Source organism: Dermochelys coriacea, chromosome 1 (genome assembly GCF_009764565.3).
Source record: "Dermochelys coriacea isolate rDerCor1 chromosome 1, rDerCor1.pri.v4, whole genome shotgun sequence".
Taxonomy (NCBI): domain Eukaryota; kingdom Metazoa; phylum Chordata; order Testudines; family Dermochelyidae; genus Dermochelys; species Dermochelys coriacea.
The window spans coordinates 214,578,497-214,601,467 of record NC_050068.2 but is presented as its reverse complement, the minus strand read 5'-3'; the positions used below and the strand labels follow the sequence as shown (position 1 = coordinate 214,601,467).

At 41.8% G+C, this 22,971-nt stretch overlaps 1 long non-coding RNA gene across 1 annotated transcript in view; it reads right to left on the bottom strand.

The window, feature by feature from the left end:
* Positions 1–2,326: 2,326 nt before the first annotated feature.
* The window catches only part of LOC122457789, a 38,807-nt gene continuing 18,162 nt past the window's right edge, over positions 2,327–22,971 (bottom strand). The window contains exons 2-3 of the long non-coding RNA XR_006277463.1: positions 4,968–5,075; positions 2,327–2,414 (exon numbers count right to left, since the gene is read on the bottom strand). This is a non-coding gene — a long non-coding RNA (uncharacterized LOC122457789). The remainder of the gene's footprint in view (positions 2,415–4,967; positions 5,076–22,971) is intronic.

Genomic DNA, 22,971 nt, shown 5'->3' with positions numbered 1-22,971 from the left:
ATGGACAGGAAATTCAATGAGAGTATCAGCCCAGAGGAATGCTCACACTGTGGGATGTGTTTTGGACCATGAGGCTGAAGCCTGTGATTTAGACCCAAAATTCATGATTCTGCAGAGGTCCACAGAAAGTCTGTGCTTCGTATTTCTTCTGGAGGTCCCTACACCCCTTCCGGCTCTTGGGTGATGTTGTCAGGTGGAGTTGTTATGCCAGAGGCTTGTCAGCTGCAGTTGTCCCTGGAAACTCTGCAAAGGGGGTCCCTGGTTTGCGTGTGGGCGGTGGGGGGGAGAGAATGTGACAAAATCCAGCTGATGTACAGGCCAAGCCCCCTAAAGCCATAATTAGGCATCAAAATTAGTGGCCTGATTTTCAGAGGATCTAAGGATTGCAGCTCAGAAGGGATAGCTCAGTGGTTTAAGCATTGGCCTGCTAAACCCAGGGTTGTGAGCTCAATCCTTGAGGGGGCTATTTAGAGAGCTGGGGCAAAAATTGGAGATTGGTCTTGCTTTGAGCAGGAGGGTGGACTAGATAACCTCCTGAGATTCCCTTCCAACCCTCATATTCTATGATTCTACTTAAACCTCATGAGATTTACTCTCCAGCAGTTACACAAGGAGTATGTCAGCACAGAGCTTGTCTCTCAGTTTCTACTTTGTTCATGCTTACCATTCACAGCCAAGACCCGCATTGCTATGAGCAAAGCCAAGCAGAAGATCCCCAAAATCCCTGCTATGAGCCTCCATGCAGGAGCTGGAGCAGAAGAATCTGAGAGAGAGAAAAGGGGGAAGTAGAGAACTATGGGGGGAAATGTTTTTAAACCCCAAACTAGGCATAAGCCATCCGTGTTCTCTGTGTTAGTGAAATGTAGCTCAGCCACACACAAGTATTCATTTACCTCCCCCATTCTCACACATATTCAGCCATGTCAGAACAAGTTGTCAGGGCTCTTGAACTATGGAATGAAAACTCTTGCCCTGTTCAAAGTTATACAGGTCAAGTTACCCAGAGGGCAGGATCTAGCCTTAACAAAGCCTTAGTAAGGAGACAGACTGTTTTACGTGGGACTTGATGGCAACAGAACTGTGTTCTGGGGTCCTAACAGAACACCATTAAGATATATTCCTTCCACCTTAGCACTTATATGGAGCTTTTCAACTGTAGAACTTAAGAAGGTAGGAAACTATTATCCCAATTTTACAGATGGGGAAATTGAAACAGAGAGAGGTGAAGTGCTTTGCCCAGGGTTACCAAGGGAGTGAATAAAACCCAACTCTCCTGGCTGCCAGTTAGAAGCCCTGTGCAGTGGCCCAGACTGCTTCTATGTAGAAATTTGTGAAAGAGGGGAAGAATTATATTCATTCACTGCTAGTATTGTGTAGACTCCTAAAGGTGGGGTAAGAATAAGGAGGCTCAGAACAAGGAGTTCTAGGAAGAATAAAATAGGCTCCCCCTTCCTTCTTCGGAGTTCCACCTTCAAGGGCACCTTAAAAAAAAGCATTAAGGGCTCAGCTGTGCCTTTTAGGAACTCTTGTGTTGGGTCAGCGTGGAGCCTCCCCAGCAGGAGGTCTGGGTGAGGATTGGGTTTCCTAGGTTAGAGTCTCTCCGCGAGCTCTGACGTGTGCAAGGGAGAGCACTCACTGCACCATCTTATAGGATGGTGGAGATGCTCCCCTGTGTTACCTAGTGGGGGAGGCAGTGATGGTGCTAGTCCATTGTGGGCCCTTAGCAGAAATATTTTGTGCCCCCTAATTCTAAAACAGGAAAGTTTTTATAATAAAAAGCAAATGGTGACCCCCATGGAACTGTTCGGGGACCTAAGCAATTGCTTAGTCTGCTTATGTCTAGCGCTGGCTCTGGGGGCAGGGGGCTAGATAAGACCATAGTTGTATTTCCCCCTCCATCCACTTTGGGATGGCCAATGCCTCTGTACATTCTAGGAGGGAACAATTCTTGCAGCTGGGAAGAGAATATCTGGCCTATATATTTGGGGGTAGAAGGCAGGGCACGCCTAGTGCCTTCTGCTCCTTTCCCTTCAAACATTCATACAGCAGCTGAGAACAACCTGGCCCAGTTCTCTTTATTACATGGATACTACTTTGAATTTATTTTTAAGGATTTATTTTATATCTTAATATAAGGAATGTGCAAGAAGGCCAGGTGGATAATGCTTCTGGCATCTTAGCCATTGAATGTCTTGATTTTGGGTATTTAAATCCTGATTCTTTATATGGAGTTTTGCTTTTAATGTTCTCATCCAGTTCAAGGAAGATGTTAGATGATGGACAGTTAAATAGTAATATGAGTGGAGTCAGCAGCATGTAGCTCACATGGGGGTTCGTAGTCCTTCGTCTCCTCTGCTGCTCAGTAGTATTCTGGCATTTCAGTTCTTTGTAGGTCACCACCTCCTCGTTTATTTCTAGTGGGTTATAGCATAGAAACAGTGAATTTCATTCATTGCATTGACAAGATCATGTGGCAAGGCATCTTTTTCCTCTCGCCAGCCTTAGCGTTTCTCTCCTCTGGCAATGGTGGGCCTGGGGTAATCAGTCCCACTCAGGCAGGGTTTGCCTTCCCCCTTCGGTGCTCCTTTGCTTGTGTCTTGAGGGTAGGCATGAGGGTAAGCCTAAGGGGTTCTCCTTCCCCACTCAAAAATGGGAAATAATCCCATAGACCCAAACAAAGGGTGATACCTTTCCCTCCCTCCTTGCTGGAATGGGGTGTTGTCTTGTTGTTTGTCCTGGGGTGTCAGTCCTTCCTCTGGCCGGTACTGGGGCTTGTCTGCTTCCCCTATGGGGAGGAACAGAGTCTTTCCTCCTGGAGAAGCTACTTCTCTGCTGCTACTATCCTGGTAACAGCTAGTGTCTCTCTCTCTCTTCCCCTTCTCTCACTAGAGGAAGGGTTTTAAACTGTCTCAGGCAGCCCTTAATTGGATTCAGGTGTCTCTAATTAATCTGAGGTAACTTCTACTCAGTTTGTAGGGGAAAGGGCTTTTAACATTCTCAGGCTAACATATCTGCCCTCCACTACCCTCTTGCATTAAGGAGCAATGGGCGCTGTCCGGGATTCTCTGCTTGGTGTCCCCGTCTGGTTCCCTTTGTATAGCCCTGTGACCTCACTCCAGTTCCTGTTGTCTCATTAGTTGTCCCCACAATTATTTGGAATCCCGGACCTGTGGATCCTCCCCTTATGCTGGGGAAGAGATCCTTTAGAAGTCCTTTAGAGGTCCTTTAGAAGCCCGCCCACTTCCTGGATCCAAACAAGACTACCCTCTTGCATTAAGGAGCAGTGGACGCTGTCCGGGGTTCTCTGCTTAGTGTCCCCTTCCGGTTCCCTAGTTTTGGCCCTTTGACCCTCACACCTATCCCCGTTATTGCCTTTGTTGTCCTCCGAACTTTCTTGGGTTCTGGGTTCAGTAGCTCCTCCCTGGGCTGCGGGAGGAGCTTTTAGGGGTGGGCGAGCTAGCGCTCGCCCACATCCTAGTGCTCAAAAGGACTACCCTCTTGCATTAAGGAGCAGTGGGCGCTGTCCATGGTTCTCTGCTCTGTGTCCCCTTCCGGTTCCCTAGTTATGGCCCTTTGACCCCCACACTTGTCCCATTTTTTCCTTCGTTGTCCCACAACTTTAGTTGAGGTCTGGGCTCAGTAGCTCCTCCCCAGGTGGGGAGAGAGGCTTTTAACTTTGGTCTGGCTTACACCCGCCCACTTCCCAGACCCAATAGGATTACCCTCTTGCAGCCATCTGGCCTGACTTTATCACAGCGGACAGCTCTAATTACAATCTATAGAAGTATAAAACTGTCATTGTAGTACACAAAGCATGGCAGAACTTTGGTATTAAAAGGTTTTGTCCCAAAGCACAATGGTCTGCAGTAGTCTGTCAGTGTACTGGGGTCAACCAACCAACATCTGTGAATTCAGCATATGCATCTTATCAGCTTGTTTCCAATATCTGACTCCTATTTAGCGTCTTACCCAAAGTGTTGTTACATCTAAAGTTGTTCAAGTGACTTATATAACTCTTTGTACATACACTATTATCAGAAAATTACAGTTAAAAAGCTAAGCATTAAAAGTTATGGAAATATCCAGTTAAGATAATGTATCTATTTGACTACCCTTGACACATGCATTCTGCTAATAACAAGCTTGAAATGTAAAATTTCACTTTATGTACTTCAAAACAAATTGAACTGCGATCTACTAAACGTATTTATAAACTCATTAAACATTTCCAGTGCTATTCCCTTGATTTAAAGCTGACTTCTGCTCCCATTGAAGTCAATGGCTGTTTTACAATTGATTTCAGAGGAAACATGGTACTTGGCGTTATGCTCTTCTAAATGGAGCCCATTTTTTCTGTTTTTTAAAAAGTGTTTTTAAATGTCATCTCAAAAACTAACTGCTTAACTTCTTGGATGCTCAGTGGAAATCCCCAGTAGCTCAGGAAATTCTCTGCTGGACAGAAATTATCTTAAGGCTCTGGGATGGTAAATACATGTGGACTATTAAGGATCAGTCATGACTTCATGATGTTTAAAGCAAAGCAGAGAGAAAATGGTACTTTTTTGCATAGGAATAGGTTTCAGAAAGGAGATATGAATTCACACGTCACCTCCTTTAATCCTCCAACCACAAGGCATGACTTAAAGAGACACAGGGCAAATCAACAACATCCATTGAAATGGAATGGTTTGCAATAACACAATCGCAGAACTGTGTTCCAGGGCTCCAAAGCTACAATATTTTTTGCTCACCATGCCCAGAATACAGTGTACCATTCTAGGGGCATTTCAGTGCCTGACAGATGTTAACAAATTACTAAAATAACTGTGCCTGACACTGAAGAAAAAGCTAATGATATAAGTGGATAAAGTCAGGTACAATGTGTACAGCTCAAGAAAGAGACTTAACATTGACAATAAAATATCAGCACTAGCAGATATGTTCTCAGATGCTTACAAACATACCACACCTTTGTCCCTGGTGTTCGTAGATGTCTTTTTCTTCTGCTGCTTAGAAGGAGTTTGAAATTTCAGGTCTACATAGGTTACTGCCTTCTCACTCATTTCTGTTGCATTCTGGGATAGAAAGGTTGGATTCAATAGACTGAGATGAAAAATGGGATCTGATGGAAATTGACACTTGTACTATGGAACCACAACAGCAATTGTCATGATCTAATAGCAGAATAACTGAGGGTTTGGAAGAAACAAGCCTCCTTCTCACTGCACTGGGAATGTGGCATATAGTTCTGAATGGGGAACACATTAATATACACTGGCAAACTAAAGGGATTCAGAAAACAAAAACAAGCAAATAAATAAAACCCTGCGGGGACAGATTTAGGAGTCTAAAAGATAGACCTACGATTTCATTTGCTCTGGCAGTGGAGGGAGGCTGGACACAATCTGGCTCCTAATGCTGGAGAACTCAATAGTTAGTGGCAGTGCCAGTAGCAAAAGAGCCCCCCCCCGCCCCCCGTCAGACAATTTCTGGGTAATGTGGGAACTGGATTGTGGCCCCCTCCCCTTGCTGACTGGGATGGCTGTGCTGAGAGAAATGCTTACAGCATATGTCATAAATGTGCAATATTACAAGGGATGCCCCTCTCTGCTCTCCCCTTAGGTTTCTAGAGGCTCTGTGTCTGATTCTCCACCTGTTTTATAACATCAACTTTAATATGGATTTTGCACCTAAATCATTTAGACACTTTTGTTAAAAATTCCACCCTTAGGTACCTAAATATGGATTTAGGAACAGAACTTTAGACCCCAGTGCCTCCAAGGACTGACATTTGATTGGTGCACCTCCTCCATCTGCTCCTCCACTTGAATGATATCCTTCAGTACTATGCGCATTGAGTTCCAGTGCAGAGTCATGGGACCACGTTAGGCTCTGAGACAGCCCTGTGTGCATCTGGCATAATTCCATGGGAATCACTGGAGTTACTCCAGATTTACAGAGTCCAAATGAGGTCAGAATGGCTCATTCTGTCAGTGGTTTCATGCTGCAGAGATAGAAGTGAAGATGTCAGTCCCATATTAATGTCATTTATTTCATCCTTTGGGAGTCTGTAACAAGGATAATGCAGCAGACTGGAACGGTTAAGGGAACCCTGACTCTCACATGGCAGGGAAGAACAGGAATCAGGGTCCAGAAAGGCCAGAGGGGAAAGGAGGTCCTGTTTCCCATTGGCTGGTTGAGGCAGGGAAGCCTCTGGAGATTATGAACAGTGTTTTCAGTTGTGTTAGTTTTCTCATTTTTGTTTGTTCTCATTGTTGTAAACAATAAAGAAGGGGATGAAAAGGGACTTCGGCCTGGAGATTACCTCCCTTCCCTAGCTGATGAAATAGAGACCCTCTCCCCCCCTCACTCCCGTGGTCTATACAACAATCCTGCACTGAACACAGACTGGGGCTTATATTTTCATATATTTATTGTAGGATTCTGTCTAGAGCTTTAACAAGTCTAATTTTAAATGTTTCTTGCAGAGGGATTTCCACCCCTTACCTTGGGAAACTTTTTTGTCTTACCTCCCTCCCTTTACACCTAGCTCTACAACCTCACACCACCCTGAACAACCCATTTCCCTCTTTGATGCTGATACACTTTCAATATCTCTAAACAGTTGTGCATCCCCTTTCAGTCAGAATTTGCACAATGTTCATTATGCACACTTAGTTCTTCCATCTTTTGTTTATAAATTAATCCCTCCAGCCCCTTTAATAAAGTTCATGTCTTTCCTCTGAATTCCTTCAAAACTTCCAACCACTTTCTGCCTTTAAAAACAAAACAAAACAAAACAAAACAAAACAAAACAAACAAACAAAACAAAAAAACCCACCATGTTTATCTAAATCTTTGGTTTAGGGACCATGGTCAAAATGTTTAAAAATGTGTGCTAAGCATTAGGCTTCCAAGTCTACGTGTGAGTGCGTATTTAAGCAGCCAGATTTTCAAAAGTGCTGAGCACCCAGTACTAACCATAGACTTCAGAAGGGCTGATGGGTGCTCAATATTTTTGAACATAAATCTACTTTTAGATGCCTAGATATTAATTTAGGAACCTAACTTTAGGCATCCATTTTTAAGAACATAAGACCATAAGAATGGCCATACTGGGTCAGACCAAAGTCTATCTAACCCGGTATCCTGTCTGTTAGGGAGCTTATTCCTTCACTTTCCCACTTCCCTGGTCCTTCTTGCATGAACAGAGAGCAACAATACCCAAAGTCCAAAGGTGCAAACAATTCAATGTTTATTGGGATGAACTTCCAGCAAGCTTAAATACAAGTTCCTTTTTCCTAATTTTCGAATCCCAACTTACTTCCTGTTTGCCCCTAATTTATATAGTAATATTCTTAGCTATACCTTAACCAATCATTCTACTGAAATTTACCTAACCAATCCTAACATATTGTAACATGATTAGCTAACCAATTATATCCCACCACCTTAATTAGTTTACACCCAGCAAAATTAATTATACAGCAGGCAGAAAAAATCACAGAACCAGACAGAGACCATGCAAATAAACAATAGCAAAGTGGGAACTATAATGACAAAACAATACAGAAATGAGGATTTCACAACTACATCTATAAAGACATAAGGATTTCCCAGCTGTGTCTATTGATAAGTGAGTTCTTACCAGACAGAAAACTATCAACCTAAATTTCCTCTTACATCTTCTAGGCTCTTCCCTTTCTCTGGAGATGATAGATTGGATCACCTTCCTAACAGCCCCATATTGACTAGTTTGGGATGTGAGGATGTGACCATTCGCTTCCCAGCTTATGGCTGCCTCTGCTGCTTAGCCAAAGGCATTGGCCTAAGAACAGGGCCTCAGGATGTCACAGTAAGAGAAGGCCCTTACACAGATTCTTTGTTGTATACCTCTATTACTAGCTAAATGATAAACATATACCTACATTCTTAAAGTATAGGCCTTTACAGGCAGGCCTGAATATCTATATCCTAACACTGTCTTCCAACAGTTGCCAATGCCTGGTGCTTCAGAGGGAATGAACAGAACAGGTAATCATCAAGTGATCCATCCACTATCGCCCATTCCCAGCTTCTGGCAAACAGAGCCAAGATAGGTGTATCTTGGCTAATAGCCATTGATGGACCTAAAATTCCTCCATGAATTTTTTGAAAATCTTGGCCCATCTCCCCTATATTCTGTACAGACAGCTACACACTAGGCGTTCAACAAATAAATAATAAAATACTAATAATAATGACTCAAAATGGAAGTGCACAGAATTGAGTATGGTATTCTAGGTACACTGTCATCATAGCCATACAGAGACAGTCCTCTAACACAGTGTATCTACCAATGTACAAAATGTTATTTACCTTTTGGAAACATAACACACTGCAAGCACATGTTTAATCTGTTCTCCACTCTCACTCCTAGGCTTCTTTCATCATTACTGGCTTCCATTTCTCCCTACCACTGAATAGCCATGTGTTGGATTATTACATCAGATGTTATAGTTTTTATATAATTTTCTGCTTATTTTGCTAAACTTTCCAGATGTGTTTGCGGTATCTATCTGATCTTGTTTGTGTTTGCAACAACACTCCATTTAGCATCATTTGAGAATTACATGACATTAATTTACATTACATTAACAGGCTATGTACTACAGTTTCCAGACTATTTATGAAGATGAAGATGATAAATAACAAAGATCCTGACACTAAACTCAGTCTATTTCCATTTATCATTACACTTGTTTCACAGTACTTCAACCAGTTTTTAATTCAGTGATAATATTCTTATCCAAGACTATTTGCTAAGTAAGATTTCTTGAGAAACATTGTCAAATTCCTTTCTAAAAATTAAGAGATTAGTTCTCTGGACTTCCCCGGTTCATGCTGATCTTCTAGATTTGCCATATACAATTAGATAGTCTACATACTGCACCAAGAAGAAAAGGAATACTTGTGGTACCTTAGAGACTAACCTACAGCTCACTTCATCGGATGCATTCGGTGGAAAATACAGTGGGGAGATTTATATACACATACAGAGAACATGAAACAATGGGTTTTATCATACACACTGTAAGGAGAGTGATCACTTAAGATGAGCTATTACCAGCAGGAAGAGGGGAAGGAGAAAAACCTTTTATGGTAATAATCAAGGGGGCCATTTCCAGCAGTTAATAAGAACGTCTGAGGAACAGTGGAGGGGTGGGGTGGGGGGGAGAAATAACATGGGGAAATAGTTTTACTTTGTGTAATGACTCATCCACTCCCAGTCTCTATTCAAACCTAAGTTAATTGTATCCAGTTTGCAAATTAATTCCAATTCAGCAGTCTCTCGTTGGAGTCTGTTTTTGAAGTTTTTTTGTTGAAGGTTAGCCACTCTCAGGTCTGTAATTGAGTGACTGGAGAGATTGAAGTGTTCTCCAACTGGTTTTTGAATGTTATAATTCTTGACGTCTAATTTGTGTCCATTTATTCTTTTACGTAGAGACTGTCCAGTTTGACCAATGTACATGGAGGAGGGGCATTGCTGGCTCATGATGGCATATATCACATAGATGCACAGGTGAACGAGCCTCTGATAGTGTGGCTGATGTGATTAGGCCCTATGATGGTGTCCCCTGAATAGATGTGTGGACAGAGTTGGCAACGGGCTTTGTTGCAAGGATAGGTTCCTGAGTTAGTGGTTCTGTTGTGTGATGTGTGGTTGCTGGTGAGTATTTGCTTCAGATTGGGGGGCTGCTTGTAAGCAAGGACTGGCCTGTCTCCCAAGATCTGTGAGAGTGATGGGTCGTCCTTCAGGATAGGTTGTAGATCCTGGATGATGCGTTGGAGAAGTTTTAGTTGGGGGCTGAAGGTGATAGCTAGTGGCGTTCTGTTATTTTCTTTGTTAGGCCTGTCCTGTAGTAGGTGACTTCTGGGTACTCTACTGGCTCTGTCAATCTGTTTCTTCACTTCAGCAGGTGGGTATTGTAGTTGTAAGAATGCATGATAGAGATCTTATAGGTATTTGTCTCTGTCTGAGGGGTTGGAGCAAATGCGGTTATATCGTAGAGCTTGGCTGGAGACAATGGATCATGTGGTGTGATCTGGATGAAAGCTAGAGGCATGTAGGTAGGAATAGTGGTCAGTAGGTTTCCGGTATAGGGTGGTGTTTATGTGACCATTGCTTATTAGCACCGTAGTGTCCAGGAAGTGGATCTCTTGCGTGGACTGGTCCAGGCTGAGGTTGATGGTGGGATGGAAATTGTTGAAATCATGGTGGAATTCCTCAAGGGCTTCTTTTCCATGGGTCCAGATGATGAAGATGTCATCAATGTAGCGCAAGTAGAGTAGGGGCATTAGGGGATGAGATCTGAGAAAGCGTTGTTCTAAGTCAGCCATAAAAATGTTGGCATACTGTGGGGCCATGCGGGTACCCATCACAGTGCCGCTGATTTGAAGGTATACATTGTCACCAAATGTGAAATAGTTATGGGTGAGGACAAAGTTCAGCCACCAGGTTAGCCGTGACATTATCGGGGATACTGTTCCTGACGGCTTGTAGTCCATCTTTGTGTGGAATGTTGGTGTAGAGGGCTTCTACATCCATAGAGGCTAGGATGGTGTTTTTAGGAAGATCACCGATGGATTGTAGTTTCCTCAGGAACTCAGTGGTGTCTCGAAGATAGCTGGGAGTGCTGGTAGTGTAGGGCCTGAGGAGGGAGTCTACACAGCCAGACAATCCTGCTGTCAGGGTGCCAATGCCTGAGATGATGGGACATCCAGGATTTCCAGGTTTGTGGATCTTGGGTAGAAGATAGAATACCCCTGGTAGGGGTTCCAGCGGTGTGTCTGTGCGGATTTGTTCTTGTGCTTTTTCAGGGAGAATACAGACTAACACGGTTGCTACTCTGAATACTGCACCAGAGATGCATAAAATACAGAAATGTAGAATTCTAATGCCTGTGATAATAAATCCTTTCACAGTCACTTAATACAAATAATAATAATGAAATGGTACTATATTTCATACAGTCTCTCTTAAATTGTAATCAGAAGAAAAATATTGTAAAGGTTGCAGACATATGTCTATTCGAGAATAACTAATTCCACTCATTTCTTGAAGCATATCAAAGTAATAAACTATGCCTCTTACAACAACTACATGCTCTGACAATTAAGGTCCCTGAAGAATGTGGAACTCATACCTTTGTAGCTCTTTGATAGGAGGCTAGTGTGCAGAAGCTAGACCTTGAAGTGCCACAAATGGTTTTGTCCTTCATAAAAATCCCTTGGGGATGGAGAGAGACAATCTGGTATCACTCTGTCACTGCCTTGTAAGGAGATGGACAACACTAGCTGAGAGGGGAAGAATTATTCACTCTGCAATGCTCCATCTGAAACCACACAGGAAGTTCTCACTCTGCTAGTTTGAAGTGCGCTGCGCCCGCACAAAGCGCTCACAGGATCTTCTCTCTTTGTAGGCTTATGCAAGGCCCAAGGTGTTAAATTGAACCTGCTTGAGGTCAGGTAAATATTGAATTTATTAAACAAGGTTGCTTAAGAAACTATTGATCATCTAGTGTCTTTGCATTTCATTTCAATTCCATCCTATGCCATTTCCTGTGTTAAAATGTCTAACTGACTAAACATTCATTTTTTTCCTCAAGAATTTTTCCAATAGATTTATTAAAAACCATGTTTCTTCCCCTCATTTTAAGACACAACTACTTCCTGAAGAGCTCTGTAATGATGCTGCCCTTTGGTGGGACACTTCTGAGAGTATCAATTCAGGACAAATTGCTTAGAGCAGGGCGGTTACGGCCCAAGGCTGGGGTTCCTTTACTAGTAAGTTAAACCAAACCAGCCAGACAGAGAGGAATTTGATTTTACCCCACTGGCTAACCATAAGTCACACAAGCAATTCCCTTAGACACTCCAGTTTCCCAGTATCACCACCAGTGTCATTCGTTATGGGGACGAATGGTTATGAAAACCAATGCCCCAATAAAAGTAAAAAAGGTTCTCCCAATCCCAAAGAACCAAGCCCCAGACCCAGGTCAATATACAAATCAGATCTTACCCACAAATCATGCTGTTGACAATCCTTTAGAATCTAAAATCTAAAGATTTATTCATAAAAGGAAAAAGATATAAATGAGAGCTAGAATTGGTTAAATGGAATCAATTACATACAGTAATGGCAAAGTTCTTGATTCAGGCTTGTAGCAGTGATGGAATAAATTGCAGGTTTAAATCAAGTCTCTGGAGTACATCCAGAGCTGGGATGGATCATTCAGTCCTTTGTTCAGAGTTTCAGTTTGTAGCAAAGTTCCTCGAGAGGCAAGAAGCAGGATTGAAGACAAAATGGAGGAGTTTGCAGGGCCTTTTATATTCTCTGACCTGTGGAAGATCACAGCAGCAAGTGTGGAGTTTGGAGTCACATGGGCAAGTCACATGTCCATGCATGATTCAGTTCTTTACAGGTCGATGCCATAGTTCACATGTTAGTTTGAACGTTCCTAGGAAAGCTCATATGTGGATTGGCGTCTCCCAAAGTCCATTGTCAGTTAAGTGTTTCTTGATTGGACGCTTAGTGATAATAGTCCTTTCTCAAGAAGCTGACCAAACGCTTCACTGAGGCTACTTAGAAACAAAACACATTGAGATACAAGTACATAGCCAATATTCATAACTTAGCTACAAAAATGATACACATATACAGATATAATCATAACCAGCAAAGCATAACCTTTTTATAGACACCTCACACAACAACCTTTGTACAATATTTGCTGCAAATATATAACACTGGTGGCAACAATGATCTATGTGGTCACAGTTTATGTCAATAATGTCACAAGCTCACATTACAGCTACAGCCATTCTACCCATGGATACTTGAAGACTGGATGGATTTTCCCCAGCTAATGATAGCAACCAGCCAAAGGGCTTAACAGGCAGGATATGGCACCTCCATAGTTTTTTTGGCCTTGCTGGTCATATAAGAGTGAAGCACCCACATCTGTATGTGGCAGAACAAAGCACTGGCCTGCCGGACCTTTCAAATTGCTTTGCCATTGATTCCTTCAGTAAGTTTTTAAATGTCTGTTAATTTGCTTCTCTAATTTAATGCATTGTCTGCCAAGTTTTTTTTGACGCTGACCAAGAATACAATGCATAGGTGGGGTAGAGGCAGTACTATTGCCAAGCTAGTTATTCCCCCATTTGATTGTTCATTCCTAAATGTAGCACTTATATCTATATCACTTAGCTTCCCAAAGGTACCGAATTACTCTGGAGTCTAAAAGCTGTGGTATATGCCCATGCCAAATCATTTTACGAATAAAAGAACAATTGTGGAGAAGCATGTAAATGTCTCAGAGGAAAAATAAATGAGGTTGTGGGAAATCTGGAGACAATAGTAAAATTTTATCTATATAGCACAGATTATTTTTCAGTCCCTTCTCACATAAGGAACTGAGAGAGATGAGGGATAATTTGGATATACTATACTATACTATACTATACTATACTATACTCTGACTCACATTAATAGAAATATTTTTGATTTCAGTATCTTGGGACATCCTATGTCTCTTGGCTTCAAGGTTAAACACCGCATCAAACATCAGACACCTAGACACCACGCCAGGAACCCTGAGGTCTGTAGACCAAGCTGTGCTGCCTCTCCACACCCAGAGCCTGTAGATCTTGTCATGAAATAATCCCATCCAGGGAAAAGTTGTCAATCGGTTTCTGAAATCCTGTGCAAAAACAATATCACATCATAACTAGCATCCCAGCTTTGCTCTTTAATGGATGTATGGATATCAGGTAAAGTAATGAGGTTAACAAGTCCTGGTGGACTGAAAATTCTCCATGGCTGAGAAACCATATCAGTTGATCTTGACATTCCCCACTGATCTGTCCTGAAATGATCTTCTCTGTCAAGACTGCCAGAGAGGATTCCTTTGGGAGTTTGCCAGTTCTGCTCCATAATTCTCCAGCATATGATGGATAAGACAGATAAGTGAGTCCCTCCTCACAGAAGATGTGTGTGCCCCCAAAAGTATTCCCAGTCCTTGCTGTCTCCAGGGGGTGAAAGTTTGTAATAAAGAGTTAAATATGGGTCTGTAACATGGCAATCCCACCACTAATCCCTAAATCACTGAATACAGCCCTGATAGATTTAATTAAAACTATTCAATCACCTTAACTACTTCACACTTTAAACATTGATTAAGTTTTATTGCTCTCTTGTCTTAAAGACAATATTTGCACTGTGAATAATGCATTATGCAATTTACAGAGTCATTTTACACTACAATAATAACTCCACCTTCTCTCTGCGAGTTACAAGTTCTTCCTTTAAAAGTGATGTATTTGATTAGGGTAAAAAATTCTAGCTGCCATTTCCGGTGTTGGTGGTGTTTGGTGTGTGTGCAAGGTAGTCCATTGTAGTTTATGATGGGAGGTACAGAAAGGTGTTAAAGTTGAATAGCTAACTGACCAAACATAAGAAGTAATGATCATATCATATTCTACAGAACATACTTTTTAGCCACTGAGGAAGTCAATGTTAGTTAATTGGCATTAATTTTATAAATATTCTTTGCAACAATTACGGAAGAGTCTGGAATTCTGGCATTGAATTTGAAGCATTGAATTAGATCTCCTCCTGCAAAAGAATTCAAGGCAGAGAGGAGGGCAGTCTGATGGCACTATATCTGCTTCTAGACAAGCCAAAGCAGGAGGAGAGAATTATTTGCTCTTTGATGTTACACCAGGAACTGCACAGGAAGGTCTCATTCTGAGATGTGCTGTCCCTACACATGGTGCTCAGACAGCTAGGTCTTTCATCTATATGGACTACAGTGAGTGTGAAAGGGACTAACACATTAACTTCAAAGTCTAGTCAGGGTCACTGAAATCCTGAAATATTTTTAGTAACTATGTCTAAAGGACAAAGACTCTGCTGCACACTAGACACTTATTGTTTTCATGTTCATAACCCTTTCTTGATCTTCCCCCAGGCTCAGTTTTTTGCCCATCTGCTCTCCAGAGAAGGGCTTTCCTCTCACTTAGCCTAAGACAAAAGAACACGAGGCACCTCTTTTTGGCAATTTCCCCTTTTATTTCCTAGTCTCCACTCTCAAGCAGTCACAGCAGCATCTCAACCAACAACAGCATCAGGTGGCAACAGCAGCAAGAAAAGAAAAATATCCATCCTCAGCCTTCATATCACCAAGAGAGACAGAAATAGCTTTTGTAGCATCTCCATTAGTAGTGCAGTTAATGGACCACTGTGACAGTGCAGGTGTACAACCAACCAAACTACACTGCAAGATGGAGGCCTAGGTTTGTATCATAATTATTTCAAAGGAATAATACAAATATGTTGAAACAGGAAAACAGAGAACTACAATTTTTGAGACGATTCAGTGAGAATGTAAGCATTTTCTGACCAAAAGCTTGCAATGCTGCCTCTATGGCTATTGTTTTGTTACAATAAAATTCCCATTGATAATACCTGAATTTCATGAAATTACAGAGGTGAATTCCTGATCTCAAGGAGATAGGTCAAATAAATGTCTCAAGATCTCAAGATTGTATATGGCATTATGAGTGTCACAGGTGCCATCTCCTTAGACTTCAGAATCACGAAAGTGATGATGATGAAGTTGAAAATAGAATAATTAGGGGAAAAGATACAGAGAAACAATTCTTGAGACCCACTGTGGCACATTTTCCCTGAAACTAAGGAATATCTTATTTTCCTAATGAAGAAAACAAGTAATCTATCTGATGTTAGATGTTATTGGGGAGAGGTATTCTGGGAAGAGGAGAAGCCAAGAAGAACATTTTATGCTTTCAAAATTCCTCCTGTAGACAGGCCAATCCCAGCTCCTGGAGAGCAGCATGAGAGTCTGAGTGAAAGAAATGTTTCAAAATTGCATTTAGCATAGATTTAGAGGCAGATTTATGCTGCAGTGCATGCTGGAAATAACAGTAATACTAAGAGCGTCATCCTAGCCAGTACACTGTACTATTCTGATGTGTGTGTTTGTGTGTGTGTGTATGTTTACAATGGGGTGGGGGGGGGTGGAACAAGCGACTGTGTTTCTTCATGTACCTTTCCTAGGTCAGAGCTGCCTGCATAGCAGGGTCCATCTTTGCCACAAGGGCACTATAGTTATAATAATAAAGAAGACTTAAAAGTAAAAGTTCAGTCCTGTGAATATGGAATATGAAAAGAAATTCTCATTTAAGACCAAATTGTCCTCGGGTGCAATAATAAAGAAGTCCATGAATAGCTATTAAGGGAGATGGAGCTGACACTAAAAAGAGCAATATGTATATGCCAAGTAGCAAAACAAACAGGAACACAAATAAAAAGCACAGAGAAAAGCACAGAGGGTATGACTGAGAGTATAATCGCTAAATCAGTGAGGGAAAAGTTCACAGAAATTAAATTAAATTGACCAAGGACAAAAACAGGGAAAGCAGGAAACAATGCCAGTGATGTTCAGCTAGCATGAGTATAGGAAATGCCTGGCATTTGGGCAGATACACAGAAGATGTAATCATAAAATCATCGAATAAAAAGTGAAGTCTCTTAGTCGTCTCTTTTCAAAGTTAAAAAGTCCCAGTCTTTTAAATCTTTCCTCCTATGGAATCTGTTCCATATCCCTAATCATTTGAGTTGCCCTTCTCTGTACCTTTTCCAACTCCAACATATCTTTTTTGAGATGGGGTGACCAGAACTGCATGCAGTATTCAAGATATGGGGGTACTATGGATTTATATAGTAAAAGTGGAGGAGCTTGGTTTGCCAGACCAATCAGTAAAGCCAGTACTGACAACCTACATGAAAAGGCCGCAAAACACCAAGCCCCTGGACTGCATCGACATACAGAAAATCTTACAAGCCTGTCACTGTCAAAGCCAATTTTAGAAGTACTTAATGAGGCTGTTAAGGATGCTGGAGACCCAACACAGTTTATGTGAACAAACATGGCTGTTGCATCATACTTTCTATTTAAGTGAGAGATACCACACACTGCAATTGGAGGCCAATGTTAAGTGCATAGTCATTTGTTAATCCTGATGTTGGATACTGGTTTCGAACAAGACTGGCAAATGCTCACTATCTTTCTGCTAGAAACTTATCTGACCAGTTAAAAGCATGCAGTGCAACAGTGAAAGACTCCAACTTAAACACACTGGATTAGATAAAACGTAAAACAAGTTTATTAAATACAAAGAGATAGATTTTAAGTAAGTATAAATAATGAGGCGTAAAAGTTAGAAATGGTTAACAGAAAAATAAAGATAAAACACTACTATCTCCTTAAGAAACTATCTTAGTTGGAAAGCAAACTTTCTCACCATGTGCTTCAGCAGATTACTGACCAAACTCTCTGATCAGGACCCCTGCCCCAGATCCAAAAACTGATACCTTTTGTTTTCTCAGGTACAGAGAATGCAATGAATCCCTGGGATGTTTGTCCCTCCTTTCTATAATTTCAGTGCCCCTCTTGAAAAACGTTTCCCGCTGAGAACCAGGAGGTAAAGATTCTATGTGGAAGGATATTCCCTGCTGTTTTTTATCTGTCTGAATGTCCTTTGTCTTTCCCTTCCTGCTTGATGACACTGTTTACTCCTTAAATACAATTTTAGGAAAGGAATATTCCTTCCTTTGTTCAGGAGAGACCTGACTTCTGCCTGGGTTGTGTTATGGGGTTTGGAACATCTTTTAATAAAATCAGACAGGGAAATCTTACAACTTCATGCCACACATATTTTACCAGGACAATACTGACCAGCAAATTTTGAGTTTTCAAATGCTACCTTACAAGGCATACTTTGTACAAAGATTTTTACAATAGTGTGGTAGGGAGTGAATACGAGGTGTATTCCATCACACTTGTTTTTCATTTCTGAACGAAATCATTTGGCATCTGCCAACCTCTGGCATAATTCCCTTGGTGTCCACTGTCCCCCAGCATGATCCCTCAGTGTTCTCTGTCCCTCCAGCTTGATTCTTCATTGACTTTCTTGCTCCATTCTATCTCCCCAATGTCTATATGATCTTTCTCTCCACCCTTTCCAGGTAGACTTCTTTCCAGTGCTTGAATGAATTTATACCAGCATCTCCACGCTAATGTGGCTGCTCTGCTTTTTAACACCAACCTGTCATGGATCTGCTCAGTAGCAGGTGGTTGGTGCTGCTGACATCATAGCATGGTTATATCATATTCTTTGATGAGCTATGTCAGGATCAGGAAGGTCTCCTGTCTGAAGTCTCTCACCTGTGGGGTGCTGCAGGGATGCATATTATATCTGCTTCTCTTCAATATTGATAGGAGGCTACTGGGAGAGATAGTGAGACACCATGGACTCAGCTTCCAACAGTATCTCAATGACGCTCAACTTTATATCTCATTCTCAAAAGATGCAACCACCACCAGTACTAAAATGTCAGAATGTCAGCAGGAAATTAGCTCATGAATGAAGAACAGCTGGCTCCAGCTCAGCCTAGGCAAGACCAAAGTGATGCTTGTTGGAAACGAGAAACACTTTGAAACACTGGCCAAGATGTTATCTCCATCTTCCATCGAAGACATACAGCCCCCATTTACTAGAATTTTGTGAGGCCTTAGAGACCTGCTTACCTCCTCACTAAGCTTGGAAAACCTGGAAGCCTCAATTTCCAAACATTCCTTTTTTATCTCAAGCTTACTAGGAAACCCAGTACCTTTTTCTTGGAGGAGGACCTGGCTGCAGTGATCCACGCATGTGACGCCTCCAGGATGGATTACTGTAACTCATTGCAATTTAAGGTCTGGTACAGAATGCAGATGACGGCCTTATTCATGGCTTAGGCCCACATCAGTCCCTTCAGTCAGCTTCCAATGCTAGTTTAAGGCCTTGATCCTAATTTCAAAGCAATTAATGAATCAAGCCCTAGCTACAGTCTGACATGGGGCTTTCTCAATCTTGAAGCTGCTTCCCTGTGACTAAATAATGAGAAAGACATTGGGCCAGAGAGAGCAAGCGAGCCTGGGAATGATCCTGTAGCTTGGTGGTTAGAGCCCTCACCTAGGGGGAGGGACACCCAGGATACAATTTTCGTTCTCCAATCCTTTTTAAAATTATGTATCTGGAGAGGAACAGTTTCAATTGGAGACACTGAGGGAGCCCATCATCACAATAGCTCAGAGGTTAGATTACTCTGAGAGGTGCCAGACCCTGTTCAGATCACTTCTCCCCCTCAGGCAGATGTGGGGACTTGAACTGTAGGCCTTCCACACCCCCAGGGAGTTCCCTAACCACTAGACTAATAGTTATGAGGGAAGTGCAGTTGCCTAACCCCGAGAGAGGGTTTGCAGCTGAGACTCCCAAGCACAGGAAGTTGCCTCCCTCCAGCCCCAATTTAGGCACCTATCTCAGAGAGGGGCGGGGTTTAGAACATATCTCTTCATAGAATCATAGAATATTAGGGTTGGAAGAGACCTCAGGATCATCTAGTCCAATCCCCTGCTCAAAGCAGGATCAACAACAACTAAATCATCCAGCCAGGGCTTTCTCAAGGAGGGCCTTAAAAACCTCTAAGATTGGAGATTCCACCACCTCCCTAGGTAATCCATTCCAGTGCTTCACCACCATATTAGTGAAATAGTGTTTCCTAATATCCAACCTAAACCTCCCCCACTGCAACTTGAGGCCATTGGTCATCTGCCACCACTGAGAACAGCCGAGCTCCATCCTCTTTGGAACCTTCAGGTAGTTGAAGGTTCCTATCAAATCCCCCTCACTCGTCTCTTCTGCAGACTAAATAAACCCAGTTCCCTCAGCATCTCCTCATAAATCATGTGCCCCAACCCTCTAATCATTTTTGTTGCCCTCTGCTGGACTCTCTCCAATTTGTCCACATCTCTTCTGTAGTGGGGGGACCAGAACTGGACGCAATACTCCAGATGTGGCATCACCAGTGCCGAATAGAGGGGAATAATCACTTCCCTCGATTTGCTGGCAATAATCCTACTAATGAAGCCCAATATGCCGTTGGCCTTCTTGGCAACAAGGGCACACTGCTCACTCATATCCAGTTTCTCATCCACAGTAACCCCTAGGTCCTTTTCTGCAGCACTGCTGCTTAGGGAGTCTGTCCCCAGCCTGTAACGGGGACGTCTTAGCTTGCTATCTCTCATTGGATAGCATTTGTGAGGAGCTGCTTAGTACACTTGCTTTTGTGAATCCTATATCTCTGCATTCATTGTATAGGGAGCCTGGGCACCTAACTCAGTGATTCTCCAGGCACCTAAGAATTAGTCACAGTGTGCTCAGTATCATCACACCTAAATTTTGTTGTTACTCTAATCTCTAGTGACCTAACGAATGAATCGTGATTCACACTCGCACGTAGAGAACTCTTGGGAGAACTGGCCCTACCAATTTACTCTGACTGTGAGCTCAACTGTAGAAAGTGTATGAAAGTTCATAAGATGACACTATAACTTATAATAACAAATGTGGATGGGAAAAGGTATGAAAAGGAGAGAGTATGACTGAATGAGTCTAAACAAACATGCCTCCCGATATAATTCAAAGACTGTGTTAAGATCATGGCTGGTAAATAAGAAAATGTGAGCCTGGAAATCAGTGAACCAAAACTGGTGTGTCAAATATGAGGGGAAAATGAGGAAGAGCAGACAGAGGCTACTGGAGCAAGCGACACTATCATGGCTGCCACTGCCAGTCTCTTCTGGGATCCCGGCCCTTTTTCATCCTAATCCTGAGAGACCTCAGAGCCATTGGTGATTATCTTTGAACACTAGTGGAGGATGGGAGAGATCCCAGAAAATTGCAAAAGGGCAAATTTAGTACCGATCTCTAAAAAGAGAATAAGGCCATTTAGAGAATTATAGACCAGTCAGCTTAACTTCTGTACCCAGAAAGATAATGAAGCAAATAATCAAACAATCAATTTGTAATCACCTAGAAGATAATAAGGTGATAAGTAACATTCAACATGGATTTCTCATGAACAAATCATGTCAAACCAACCTGATATCCTGCTTTGACAGGGTAGCAAACTTTGTGGATGGGGAAAAGCAGTAGATGTCAGATATTTTGACTTTCATAAGGTGTTTGATACTGTCTCACATGATCTTCTCATAAGCAAACTAGGAAAATATAGATAACACAAACCTCCTATAAGGTTGGTGCACAACTGGATGCAAAACCATACTCAGAGAGTAGTTATCAATGGCTCACAGTTAAATTAGAAGGGCATATCAAGTGGGGTCCCACAGGCAGCTGTCCCAGGTCCAGTTCTAGTCAATATCTTCATAAATTATTTGGATAATGGCATAGAGAGTACAATTATAAAGTTTGTGGACAATACCAAGTTGGGACGGGTTGCAAGTGCTTTGGAGGACAGGATTAGAATTCAAAATGATGTTGACTGGAGAAATGGTCTGAAATAAATAGGATGAAAATCAATAAGGACAAAGGGAAAGCACTCCACTTAGGAAGAAATAACCAGTTGCACAAATGCAAAAATGGAAAATGACTGCCTAGGAAGAAGTATTGCAGAAAAGGATCTAAGGGTTAAAGTGGATCACAGACTAAATATGAGTCAATGTAAAACTGTTGCAAAAAAAGCCAGTGTCAATCTGGGATGTATGAGCTGGAGTGCTGAAAGCAAGACTTGGGAAGTAATTCTTCATTCTACTCAGCACTGATAAACCTCACCTGGAATTCTATGTCCAGTTCTGGGTACCACACTTCTGGAAAGATGTGAACAATTTAGAGAAAGTGCAGAAGAGGGCAACAAAAATGATTAAAGATCTAAAAAATATGACCTATGAAAAAAGATTGAAAAAAATCGGTTTTGTTTAGTCTGCAGAAGAGAGATAAAGTCTGCAGAAGAGTCTTCAAGTACATAAAAGATTTTATAAAGAGAAAGGTGATAAATTGTTCTCCTTAACCACTGAGGATAGTGCAGGAAACAATGGGCTTAAATTGCAACAAGGAAGATTTAGGTTAGACATTAGGAGAATCTTCTTAACTGTAAAGGTAGTTAAGCCCTGGAACAAGTTACCTAGGGAGGCTGTGGAATCTTTGTCTTTGGAAATTTTTAAGAACAGGTCAGACAAACATCTGCCAGGGAACAGTCTAGATAATACTTAGTCCTGACTCAGTGCAGGGGATTGGACTAGATGACGCATCAAGGTCCCTTTCAGTAATACTTTCTCTTTGAGGATCAAAATGACTTTTTGTTTTGAAATTTAAATTAATTGTAGTAAAAATCAAAAATAAACATTTTAAAATGTCTAAATGAAAGATTTCCATTGACCTGATTTTTTTTAAGGTTTTTGGTTTGCAAAATATTAGATATTTTTACTTTTCATCCTGATTGGGGTGGGAAATATTGAAAATTCTCACACAACAAGAAAAGATTTCCTGCCCAGCTTCACTCTTAATTGGATTACAGAGCATCCCTCTCTACATCTGGGCATAGGGAATTCAGTATGCTGGACCATTGCTGTGGACGGAGGTATGTGTGCCTCTTCCCCCAACCTTGAGGACTCCTGAATGGTCTCTATTATAATCCAGATTTTGTCTCTGCCCAAATACAAGTGTTGTTTTTTATCTGAATGCAGCATTTGTTTCTGAGGAAGGAAACTGGAGTTGGGCCTTGTGTGAGGCAAGTAGGGTTCTTTTAGACATGTGGCTTGGGACTTGGGACCCACTTAATGAACCTGGGATGCCCCAACCACAACAGTGTATGTTCGTCTTCCATAACAGGCTGAGGTAACTCTGAGAACAAAATGGCTGCTCTTGCTGAAGAAAGGCAGAGTTCTTAGAAATTTTAAGGTTCAATACCCAGGAAAAAATGGCATCACAGGTTCCTGGCTAAATATACCACAGTTTGGGCTAGTGAGAGCGCACTGAGGGTGCTCTGTTTGGTTGTTCACCAGT